A 12,164-nucleotide genomic window follows, 5' to 3' on the forward strand; every position below is an offset into this window, starting at 1 on the left:
TTTACATTATCTAAAAGGAGAAGATTGAGATTATATAATCCAATCTCTTCCTATATAAGATATTTGCAGGTACCTTCACCACAGTCCATGGAGAGGCTCACGAATGAGTACCGTCATAAGCAGATCTTGTCAAATCTGATAAAAACATTTGGTGCCTACCGTGGGACAAAGGAAAACTTTTCTTTTGACCACATCATCATCATCATCAATGGTAGCAAACGATGACAACACCTCCACAGGCAACCAAAGAGTACCACCACTAGGGCAGGTGGCAAACTTGTTTAGCATGCCTACCATGGGAACCCCTAAAAATGGGAGCCCAGTAATCGTGGTGAAGATCTTGTGTTAGGTGTCTAATGATCATTCCTTGTGCCCAGGAGATGGAAGACCTCCAAAGGAAGAACACCGCCCTTAAAGAATAGTACCAGAAGATTTGAGAGGACAACATGAACTCGGTCTCGATAGTCGGCACCCATCGGACTCATCTGCTAGGGACAGATGAAGTCAACATGGCGTGGAGGGAAAGAGCTCTGTTGGTCACTCAGTAAGTCCATAGAGTGGAGAATCGGCTTCATCCTTTCATCGATGACATCATGGAGACACTGCTACCCCCCGGGAGAAAAATGTTGATGATAGATAGATATGACAGACTCTTGGACCCAGATGAACACGTGGATGCATTCGTCACCCAGATACTAGTTCACTAATGAGGATTCCATCATGTGTTGAGTATTCCCGACAACCCAAAGGGGAGTAGCACTTCACTGGTATACCCGTCTACCGAGAAATTCAATAGACTCCTTCACAACGCTGGTTATGCATTTTAGAGCCCAATACATAACAAGCCGCCCACACTACCTGACTATAATGGCTTTCTCGAACGTTTGGTAAGACAAGGGAAACTCGCTCCGTAACTTCATGGAGAGATTATCCTTTGTCTAATTTGAAACATTAGTCCAAAGGTTTCACTCATGTCCATGATTTTGGGCCTAAAGTCGAGCCCCTTTTCAGAAAGCCTGTGCAAAAAGCCCCTTGTAACCTTGGACGAGTTATGAACTAGAGCAGTCAGCTTCATCCAGATGTAAGAGATGAATACATTCAGAGAAAAGATGTGTGAAGAAAACCCCAAGAGGTAGGTAAAAAAGGAAATAAAAAATGAAGACGAAACCGGGGAAGGTCTCGAATCGAAAGGTCGCCTCAGTCCAACTGCAGTCACTACACTGCCTTAACCAAGAGCCGATTCCAAGTACTACAAGAAGCATGTAATACAAAGCTGATCCAGTTATCGAGAAAAATTGCCTCTTGGAGCAAATAAATCCAAGTATTGTCATTTTCATACAATGCACTCATAAGACAATCTAATATAGCATTTAAGTAGTGCATTTAAGACCTTGCTTTAATACTTTATGTTTGAGTTTTTTTCATGCATAAAATATTCTCCTAGGATCTATCAAAGTCCTATGAAGAATAAATGAAGCCCACAATCTGGAAAACATTGATCATCATAAAAGGCATGTTGTGTTGTTATAGACCTACTATAATGAAAGAAGGGACTTCCTTGCTAAAATACAAGACTCACAATCCTATCAGCATGGACTTTGCATAAAGAAGGGATGTGCTTTTAATGCTAGCATTAAATGCCCCAACGGACTCAAGACCTTAGACGAAGAATAGAGTAAAGAATCCAACCATTGAGAGACACCAGATACTTGGAGACAAAGGCTATATATAGAAGAAGCTTTGAAGAAACAAGACATGAACCATCTACGTGAATCATTCTTTCATTCTTTCTTGTAAAGCTTTCTATAAACTCTTGTAAAGATACAAAGCTCTCAAAATACCTTGTATACCTTAAGAGAATAGACTAAAAGTGCTAAGTGATATGTTCATCTATAAGATGATCATACTTTTTAATTAGTGTGCAATCTTCCAACAAATCAAGTTGATTTTTTTAGAGCCAGCAGTGGCTTGGTAGCACAAAGAATATTGAGTTTAAGTCAAACTTGGGACAGAGCTTGCAAGTGTAAGAGCCAAAAATAATAATGAACAATTCTTGTAACTTTGATAAGTTAGTGGAAACTTGGTAGTTACCAAGAATTGGACATAGTCTTATGGTTGAGATGAACCAGTATAATTTCTTTGTGTGCTTTCTTGTTTAACTGACAAATGTGACATCCTGGAAATTTCTACTTGAAATTTTGTAAGCGATATATTTTAAATGATTATATATATGTATTATTCACTGTATATATATATGTATATTTTTTTGGAAGAAGTATGTACATTGGGGGAAAGATACGCGGGTTAGGCTAATTAACGAAGAGTAATCCATAACTGGACAATTATAGATTAATTCTCAATTAATTAGTCTAAAAATTATCATTTTGCGTGCAACTAAAAATTTAATAAAACCAACCTCTGAACCATGCTCAGGGTTTCATTCTGAGCGTTTTGATATATATATCACCTACTTTCGAAAACGGGCCCCGACGGGTGCAGAAAAACGCGAGGAACTGGAACCAGAGAAGCGGCACGCAAACCGATGTAGGATTTTAGCATTCAAAAGGTCAAATTTTTCCCTCCTTGTGGCTGAGTATGAAGTCACATCAAGGGGAAGAGGTGGGCCCCTTTTTGCTCCACTCAAAATGGGACAAGTGGCATTACTTTATGAAAAAAAAAGGGAAAAGAAAATCATTTTTTATATAAAAGCTAAGTTTCTCTCTCCTTCTTCAGAAAATTCAGAAGCTCTTCTTCTCCCTTTCACGTAGCTTTTTCTTCTTCCTTCTTCTCCACCTTTGTTCTCCATTAAAGCTCCAAACTTTGCTCACCATTTCTACTCCAAATTGCAAAGGGAAGCCATTTTCGGAGTCGTGAAGCACACCTCTACGTTGTGGGACTTCGAATTTCATGTATGGGTGGACTTCTTCTCACATGAATTTCGTGGGTATTGGGTTTTTGGGAGATATGATGGGTAGTTCTACTAGGTTTATGCCTTATGGTAGTTATTTGTGAAGGAATTTGTTAAAAGCATGCTAAACTTGACATGTTTGATGTGAGTAAAGCTACCCATTCTTTTTTAGGGTTTTATGATGATACTTTGTGATGTTTGTATGCTGAAATTGTTGATAGAAAACTGGTAGAGATGATGGGGAAAGTTAATTGAGGGTTAAAGGTGAGAATGACAATGTTGTAGGTAGAAAAGTGAGCTTTTGAGGGTTAGAGAAGCTAAATTTGGGGTTAGTGTAAATTGCAGTCTAAAGTGAGTTGGTTCTAGTTTAGAATGTCAATTAGGACTTGTAGGTAAGCTTGGGCAGAGCAAATGAGAAAAATGAGTGACAAAGGTGAAAGCAAGAGCCAATTCTAGGGTAAATTGGGTGTTGAGGGGTCAAATTTTGAATTGGTGGAGTTTTCGCCGTAAAACTAGTTTGAGCAAATCTAAATCAATGTTATAAATTTGTTTGAGATGAGAGATTACCCAAAAATTAACCAATTCTCATTTTCGCTTCTCAAACCTTGAAAATCCACTAAATTGATAGGTTTTAGATACCTAGATTTTGATTTACCTTGATCTGAAGCTTGTTTTCGATTTATATATGATTTATACATGATTTAGGACTTGTAGGATCCAATTTGAGCAAAATTGGATGTGGGCAAGATGGATTTCGAAATCTGCCCTATTATGCAGAAAAATGTTGTTGAATTGTGCAGCAGAACTTTTCAACATGTGCAGAAAATGCTTGTGCATTGTTGGTTATGGGAAAGGTAGTACATATTGGGTTCTGGACATTTTCTAGTAGATCCCAACGGTCAAGATGTAGACTTATGTACTAGGAACCTCTAGTAAAATTTTCAAGTCGATCCAATGGTTAACGAATCAGAACAAAGAGAATGTTACTGGGGTATTTGAGTAGGGAAAGCTGTGGTATTTGAATGTGTTTTGGGCAGAGTTTTCTGCCTCTGCCCTGTTTTCTTGGTTTAGGGTAGTTCATGATATTTGGAAATTGAATTGCTTGGATATTGTGGAAGCTTGGAGGGGTTGATGGGGACCCGGTGTTGAGAGGAATGAGGATAAGGACTACGTGGGAGTGCGTGAGCTCAGTTGAAGGTGGGCAATTGGGGATGGTGGGTTCATGTTTGATTTGTGGAAGTGGGAGAGTTGATTTGCGCCATCGCCCGAACGCCACCTAGTATCACATATGACAGGTGCCCCATAATCCAACAAGCTTGATGTGAGAAAGCGTGGAAGAGTCAGTCTTCCTACTTTTGTTTGTTGACCACAGAGTGGTACCTGGAGATATGTCGCGGGGGTCAGGAGACCTTGGGGACGTCAGGTGGGGTGCTATTGCCCAAAACCAAGCTTGACCAATCCCGACCTAACCCGGGCATAGTCAGTCAGTGAGAACCTGTGACGTACCTAAACAGGCAAGCTCCTGCTAGTCAACCAATAAAAGAACAAAGTCCACGAAGCAAGGAGGCTTGTGTGGCGGCTGGCCAGCTATGAATCTTGAGTGGTATCTGGAAATTGGCCTCTGGTAATCGATTACCAAGGGTGTGTAATCAATTACAGGGCTTAAAAATGGAGACAGGAAGTTAAAATGGCCTCTGGTAATCGATTACCAAGGGTGTGTAATCGATCACAGGGCTTAAAAATGGAGACAGGATGTTAAGATGGCCTCTGGTAATCGATTACCAATGGTGGGTAATCGATTACACAGAGTAACAGGGCACTGGTAATCGATTACCATTTAGGTGTAATCGTTTACATAGTGTAATTTGTAGGTTCCATGGGCAAAAGCTGTGTAATTCGAGTTTGGGCACTGGTAATCGATTACATACTTTGGTAATCGATTACCAAAGAAGAAATCCCTTGAGAAAGACCTTTTGACTATATGTAGCGGTTATGGGACACATTGCATTATTACCTGTAGTTAGATTTCTTGTGAAAGAGTCTACCCTCTTTCTTTTATTTCTTGTAGATCGCGATGACAGCACAGTTAATCCATGATCGCGTGGTGATGGAGTGCCTAGAGGGAGTTTGGGAGACCCTCGAAGGCAATGAGAGGTGCCGATTCCGTGGCACGATTCGACTCACTGCTACTTCATTGGTACATCCAGAGGAACCCGCACGCACGCTTCAGCAGCCTGTGGAGTGGATACTACCTACACCTACTCCATATCGACTAGTGGAGCCAATCCAAGTGATAGAGGTGTCATCCTCTGAAGAAGATCCTGAGGAGGACCCAGAGGAGTTACCTCCTGAACCTGATGTGGATGACCTTGACTTACCTAAGGATGATGAAGACCCACTCCCTGATGTGGATTCTCCAGAGGATATCATGTCAGCATCTGAGGCAGACTCTATAGAGGAGAGTGGCCCTGGAGGGACAGCGAATAGTGAAGACTCTTCATCATAGCAGACGACTCCTTAGACTAGGAGTACATACTTTTTGTGGATGGGTGTATCTAGTACAAACTGCTAGGCTTACTCTTTTGATTTTTGGGTGGGTAGACCTATTGTATAGAAATTTTGATGATTGTATATATGTGGCTGAAGCCACCACAGTTGATACCCTTGCTCTGGATGTCACTATGTATTTTGCAAACTCCCATATTTTGGACAGTTTTAGATTATGAATGTAATTATGTTTAATCTGGTTATTTGAAATGGAAGTGTTAACAAACTTTATTGAAAAGAGTTTATCGATCGCATTTTATTATTTTTCACGTGATGACCTAAAATGATGGCTGGTATATTTTTCTTTTTGAAAGAGCAAAATAGTTTAGAGGTTATGAGTGATCAGAAAGAAATGACTCCGAATAGAGTTGTGAACTGGCCATTCAGGACTCTATAGTGATAATTTTCCTTCTGAATTTAATTACCGTGAAAAGAGAGAGAAAAGAAAAGAAAAAAAATTCCAAGGTTTCTGTTATTTAAATTATTACTATTGAACCAGTCATTATTTAGGGACGCCACAATTGGTGGTATCAGAGCAAAAGTTGGATTCTAGTGAACCTGTCCATGGTTTTACTGTGTGAATGTTGTGTATCTTTGAAACTTGGAAGTAGGTTTCGGGGAGTGATGTTAAGTCACAAATTGTGTGTAATTCTACTTTCTTGTCTTAAGCAGGAATGTGCAATTGATTTAGTAGAATTGTTGTGCATATATATGTATATATATATATATATAGAGAGAGAGAGAGAGATATTGTTGTAATTGTTATAGCCTATATGGTACACTCTCTCAGTAGAATTTCTTGGATACTAATAGTTTCCCTACAGGTTAGATATGTTAGGACGTGGTAGGGATCAGAACCGTGATGTCCTAGACCGCATCACAACTGTGCTGGAAACTCTAGTGCAAGAATGTGATGTGGAGCCGGCAGAGTATCGGGGACTCATGGCTTTCCGCAAGAACCACCCGCCGAAGTTCATTGGGGACTATGATCCAGAAGGTGCTAGATTGTGGTTAGCTGAGACTGAGAAGATTTTCGAGGCGATGGGTTGCCTCGAGGAGCATAAGGTCCCTTATGCGACGTTCATGCTCCAAGGAGAAGCTGAGAATTGGTGGAAGTTCGTGAGACCTACATTTGTTGCACCTGGAGGCGTGATTCCTTGGAATGCCTTCAAGGACAAATTCCTAGAAAATTATTTTCCATGAGATCTCAGGAAGCGAAAGGCGAGAGAATTTCTGGATTTGAAGCAGGGAAACATGTCCGTTGGAGAATACACGGCCAAATTTAATGAACTTCTACAGTATTGGCCTCAATACCAAGATGCTCGGAACGAAGAAGACTTATGTGCTCAGTTTGAGAATGGGCTTCAACTGGAGATTCAACAGGAAGTTAGCTACATGCAGATCATGGATTTCAATCAACTGGTGACAAAGTGTAGAATATTTGAGGACAAGATGAAAGAGAGGCAAGCTAGAGGCTTTGGAGGACCACAGAAAAGCCACCCTTTTAGAGGAAACAGTAATAAGAGGATGAAGCCATATGCTAGCAATAAGGGGAAACAACCTATGGCTACGTCCAACATGAGCTTGTCAAGGGGGACTGGGGTACAGTGCTTTCAGTGTGGAGGACCGCATCTTAGGAGAAATTGCCCACAACTCCAGCAAACACAGGAGAATCGTTGTTATATTTGTGGCAAGGTAGGCCATTATGCTCGAGAGTGTAGGATGACTGGGAATAGAGTGTTAACAATTTCTCCTAATCATATTTGAGGTCTGAATGGCCAATTCTCCTGATCACAACTCGGGAGTCATTTCTTTCTGATCACTCAAAGCCACCACAGTTGATACCCTTGCTCTGGATGTCACTATGTATTTTGCAAACTCTCATATTTTGGACAGTTTTAGATGATGAATGTGATTATGTTTAATCTGGTTATTTGAAATGGAAGTGTTAACAAACTTTATTGAAAAGAGTTTATCGATCGCATTTTATTATTTTTCACGTGACGACCTAAAATGATGGCTGGTATATTTTTCTTTTTGAAAGAGCAAAATAGTTTAGAGGTTATGAGTGATCAAAAAGAAATAACTCCGAATAGAGTTGTGAACTGGCCATTCAGGACTCTATAGTGATAATTTTCCTTCTGAATTTAATTACCGTGAAAAGAGAGAGAAAAGAAAAGAAAAGAAAAAAATTTCCATGGTTTCTGTTATTTAAATTATTACTATTGAACCAGTCATTATTTAGGGACGCCACAACAAAGGGTTTTGAATTTGTTTTTAAATACTACACCTTCTTTTGTTTTTTTAAGAAATTTTTTTTCTCATCATCTGATACTATTTATATTCATTAGATGATAAATGTGTTTTTCAATCTTAAGAAAAAATTTAAATTTCCAAAAGCACAATTCAACCCCCATTTTCTTGTTATTTGCTTCTATAGTTTGGATTAGAGCTCAACTTCTAAAGGTTAAGCACTTAACAATGTGTAGAGGAAAAGATCCAAATGACAGATAACCAACATCAATTCATCACTAAGGGAGAATCTCTAACAAGACCACCAAGCTTCATTGGAGAAGACTACCCCTATTAGAAGGATAAGATGAATATGTACATTAAGTCCACCCAATATAAAATTTGGCTCATTATCACCAATGGGGATATTCCCATTACCAGACCTGTAGCTGAATGACAGATAACGATCTGGCCATTATGGAGATCAACACTAAAGTCATATATACTTTGACATGTACCCTATGAAAAAATGAGTACAATAAGATCTGCAGACTGAGAACTGTTAAAGAGATTTGGGACTCATTAAGCATAAACTATGAAGGCACTGAAGATGTCGAACTAAGGAAGGTTGTGACTCTGACCATACATTATGAAAGCTTCATCATGAAGGATGAAGAGCCTATGGATGACATGTTTGGAAGACTTGAAGTTCTTCTAAACAATCTAGAGGCTCTTGGACAAACATACTCCAAAGCTCAGATAAACTTGAAGGTTTTGGAAAACTTTCCCAAGGTGTCGAAACCTAAGACCACAACTATCCAAGAAGCAAGAGATTTGAAAAATCTTGCATGGGATGAGTTGTCGGGCATCTTGACAGTCATGAAGTCCATCTTCAAAATAGGGAGCATCTGCAAAAGAAGAATTTTGTTGCCCTCAAGTCTTAAGAGACAAGCTTCAAAAAAGAAGAAAAGAAAAGCTTGCCCAAATCTCTAAAAGTGTAGATGCAGGAATCTGATGGATCAAACAACTCTAATGGGTCCACAGATGATGAAGTGGCCCTCATGTCTGGGAAATTCAAACAGATGATAAAGAAGAATGGAAAGTTTCAAAACTCCTCCAGATGTAAAGATTCTAGATTCAATAAGAAGAACAAGGAGGAAAATAATGAGATCATCTACTTTAAGTGTAGAAAGCCTGGACATATGCAGGTTGAATGTCCCCAACTAATGAAGAAGAGATATTTTAGGGACAAGAAGAAGAAAAGTTTGATGGTTATCTGGGATGACTCAGACAGAGAGAAGAGTAGCAGTTTTGATGCTGAACAAGCTAACATTTGTCTTATGGAAGATACAAACGATAAGATTGAGGTAAAAACTTGTTCTGAATCTGATACTTTTTCATGTGCTTCATCAGACGATGAAGCACATAGCCTTATGATGTTCTTCTTCAGAACTGTCATATGATTTCTCTTCAGTGTAAAAGGTTTAAACAAAAATCCAAAATGTCTTCTTCTAAAGACATTGAATTAAAAAAATCAAATGAGGATCTGAAAAAGAAGATCCAAACTCTAGAAGAGAGTGTGAGCCTAGTTAGTAAGACTGATGAAACTTCCATTGTCAAAAAACTAAGGGAAGAAGTACCATCTCTTACTAATGAATTTGGGAAGTTCCTAGAAAGTTCAAAGACTTTCACCATTCTTTTGAAATTCCATCAACATCCTCATGATAAGTCTAGCCTGGGCTTTGAAAAGGGAACAACTTCCTCCAAGTCAAAGTCTGCTTCAGACAAATGTGACTTTTGTGGTAAATTTGGACATTCCAAGTTCAGATGCATCAATAATAAGAAACATATCTCTAAGGGTACTAACTATGCTAGACCCAAAAAGATATGGGTACCAAAATCTCAAATAGTGTATGTTACAAATATCCTTGGTAGGAAAAGACCAGGGTTTAAGCTGGTACCTGGATAGTGGATGCTCACGACACATGACGAAGGAAAGGTCTATGTTCCTAGACCTAAAACTACATGAAAGAAGAGCAGTTGCCTTTAGAGGCATAGGTAAAAGAAAGATCTCTAGTATAGGTAAACTTGGTATTCCCTCTCTAGCCTCCATAGACAATGTCTTATATGTTGATGGTTTGAAGTATAACCTACTTAGCATAAGTCAATTTTGTGATAATGGTTATATTATTTCCTTTAACAAAGAAAAATGTATAGTCAAGACAAGAGATGACAAGTCTTTCTTTACTGTCAGATGACACAACAATTTGTATGAGATTGATCTTATAGATCTTAGTCAATATAATGTAACATGTCAGCTATTCAGAGAAGATGAAAGATGGCTTTGGCATAAAAGACTTGGGCATGTCAACTTAAAACATATTTAGAAACTATCCAAAAAGGATCTAGTTAAAGGATTGTCAAAGATCTATTCTATGAAGCATGTCAACAAAGGAAACAAATCAAAACATCTTTTAAATCTAAAGATGTTGTTTCCACTTCTAGACCGTTATAGTTGTTGCACATGAATTTATTTGGACCAACTAGAACATTGAGTATAGGAGGAAAGAAGTATGGCTTTGTCGTAGTTGATGACTATTCAAGATATACGTAGGTATACTTCCTTACTCATAAGCACGAGTCTTTCAAGGTCTTTGAAATATTTTGTAAAAGAGCTTAAAAAAAGGCTTTTGCATCTCTTCTATCAGGAGTGGTCATGGAACTAGTTGATGTTAACATCGGTTTCTCTAAAACCGATGTTAAGTTTAGAACGTTAACATCGGTTATTGAAAAACTGATGTTAACATTAACTAGTTAACATCGGTTTTTTAAAAACAGTCATTAACATAAACTAGTTAACAACATTTTTTTAAAAATTGATGTTAACATCAACTAGTTAACATTAGTTTTTTTAAAAAAATCGATGTTGTATCATTCATAAATTAAAACCCCAAACCCTTTTCCCCCCTCGCGCTCAGTCTTGCAAACCCTTTCTCCTTGTCACGACATTGCTGCATTTTGCCACACCACCATCACCTTGTCATCGTTGTTTCGTGTCACCATCGGCGCCGCTCAACCTAGAACTGCTCCGCGAGTTGGGGTCGTCACTGCTGCCATGAGATTGAGGTACGTGGTTGCTTCTTTTTGCTTGTAATTGTGGAAGAAAATATGCATCCTGTTTGGGGAGTTGGGTCGTTTTGTTTTTATTTTTGCTATTATTTTTGCTTGTAATTGGGTTTGCAGAGGAGTTTCACATTTGGAGTTGAAAACATGATTTTTTTTTTCGATAACTGAGTTGAGAACATGATTATATATTGGTTCTATATTTCGCATAATGATTTATTGAACTTATAGAAAGCATCACCTAAAATGACAATAAGAATCTTATGTTAGACAAATTTGTTCCAAAAATGTATGGGCTACTTGAATGGATTCACGTGTAAGGTAGATTAGTTTATTCTAAGGATTCAAAAGATGACTTTCTATAGTTCTACTATTCAATGGGTCCCTATTTTGTTTTGTCTTTATCTTCAAATTGAGGAATAAAAGCATAAAGGTTATGATACTAATTAACCTTTTAGTATTACATAATTGCAAAATAGTGTTGGTTTGTATTCTGAGAAGAGGATGCAGAACTATGAAAAGGCTAGGACTTTTCCATTTTACAAAATGATTTGAACTCATCTGCTAACAATGAAGCAAAACCAACACTATTACATAGTAACATAAACACATCATGCAGTTAGAGTGAGCAAACTTACTGATAGTGTCACCAATTTGGAAGTTCTTGGTAGCAGCCCATTTTCTATAGTCTATGGTGCCAAGGGTAGTCCAACCAGCAGAGTCTCCAACCTTGTATATAACTTCATACGAAACCTTCACAATTGTCATCACTGTAAACAAAACCACAACTCTCTCTACCAAAGCCATGGTTTCAAGCCCTACAGAAGTAAATTAAAGAATAGAGACCCTTCTTATTGTTGTTTGTTTATGTCTCCTTTGCCCTTGGTTGGGGTCTTTATATATCCTTTTGACTAGCTGACTTTGAAGGCTTTGGATGTTGGAACTTGAAGAATGGAAAAGTGGATGAATAGGTCCTAGTCTTTTTCTTTAATTAATTGGTTTGTTTGATCAAGTGGATGAATAGGTGTTTTTGGATCTTTCCTTCGAGATGATGTTGGTATATAGCAATGAAGTTATATGGGAGATTATGATACTAATTAACCTTTTAGTATTCAGTTTGAAGGTTTAGTCCATAGCAATAAATTATTAGGTTCCTAGTTAATTTAACTATATTAACTATATATTATATAAAAGCTAAGACATGCATCATAAACGGTGACATGTTAATTGCATAATCTAGTTTTCAGTCAAGGACATTGGTGAATGACAAACTTTTTGGTGTGTAAATTAGTGAGTTAAATGGGAATGTTCTGTCTGAATTCAAGTTGAGACATTGGACAAAATTTTTTTGGAG

This window comes from Glycine max, chromosome 11 (genome assembly GCF_000004515.6).
Source record: "Glycine max cultivar Williams 82 chromosome 11, Glycine_max_v4.0, whole genome shotgun sequence".
Classification (NCBI taxonomy): Eukaryota; Viridiplantae; Streptophyta; class Magnoliopsida; order Fabales; family Fabaceae; genus Glycine; species Glycine max.